Below are 1,120 nucleotides of genomic sequence, written 5' to 3' on the forward strand. Positions count from 1 at the left end.
ATACTACATGTTGGAGAAAAGATTAAGGAGGTCTAGAGTTATGATTTCCCCAATTGTCGGAATCCTTCACGCTATGTCTTCTATAATTTCTCCTAAGTATTCTCTACCGATCATGAGCACTCTGCGTGTTGTAATTCTCTCCTGAGTAATTACGACAATTTACTAGACATACTCTCCCGAGTTACGCTAGCCGGCTTTAATTACACCTCACTTAGATTACACCCAAAGTTTCGTTATCCCTAATCCCACCTTTAAACCCTTGGTTATTGATTCCTCACATACGTCGGGAGTGATGTTATTCAACAACTACCTAAATACGCACTCTCTCCCGAGTAATACATACTAAATAGGTACAGCTAATTGAGGTCTCTTCAATAAACCACAAGAATAATATAGTTGAACAAATAGAGAAAATACTACGGCTCAATTATATAAAAACATAACAAGAATTTATCCTACAAAAGGTTCCACCAAAACCCTAGATAACAAATTAGATATTCATAATAGTATGTAAAACTACAATACTAAAAGTCATAACCAACAATGAAAAATAGGAAGAGGAAGGAAAAACTCGTAGAAGAATTCCCCGCCTTTCTCCTATTGTGTCTCTGCCTCCTTAGGTCGAATCTATGTCAAAAATTGGTCTCTTCAGCCTCCTTAGGTCTAAATTATGTCAAAAGTGTGTCCAACCTCTTAAAATACCGTTTTTTCATGTATATGTACCAAGTAGGGTCGGGCCCAAACAATTATACCTTCTTCTACGCGGAAAAGGACAATTTTTCACGTCTGGACAGCCGCGGCCGCGGTCAACCGCGGTACGGACGCGGTATTTGGCAAGTGTACTGCCTCAGCCCGCCTCAGGTCCGCGGTCGCGGTTTCGACCGCGTTTCTCACCCTGAACCCTTTGGAATTTGGAAAAACGTAAAACATGAAAGTTGTAGCCCTTTGGGTTATCTTTCCAACCATATATTGTGGATCCCAAATGGAGTTCTGAGCAAAAAGTTATGAGTATTTTACTAAACCGTGTGCAATATACATCCTCGATTCTTCGTTTTGTTGCTCTATCATCCGTTGATCCCCGAATACGATACCGGTTTAATTCCTTGGGCTTTTTCTCAGA

Source organism: Nicotiana attenuata, unplaced genomic scaffold (assembly GCF_001879085.1).
Source record: "Nicotiana attenuata strain UT unplaced genomic scaffold, NIATTr2, whole genome shotgun sequence".
Taxonomy (NCBI): Eukaryota; Viridiplantae; Streptophyta; class Magnoliopsida; order Solanales; family Solanaceae; genus Nicotiana; species Nicotiana attenuata.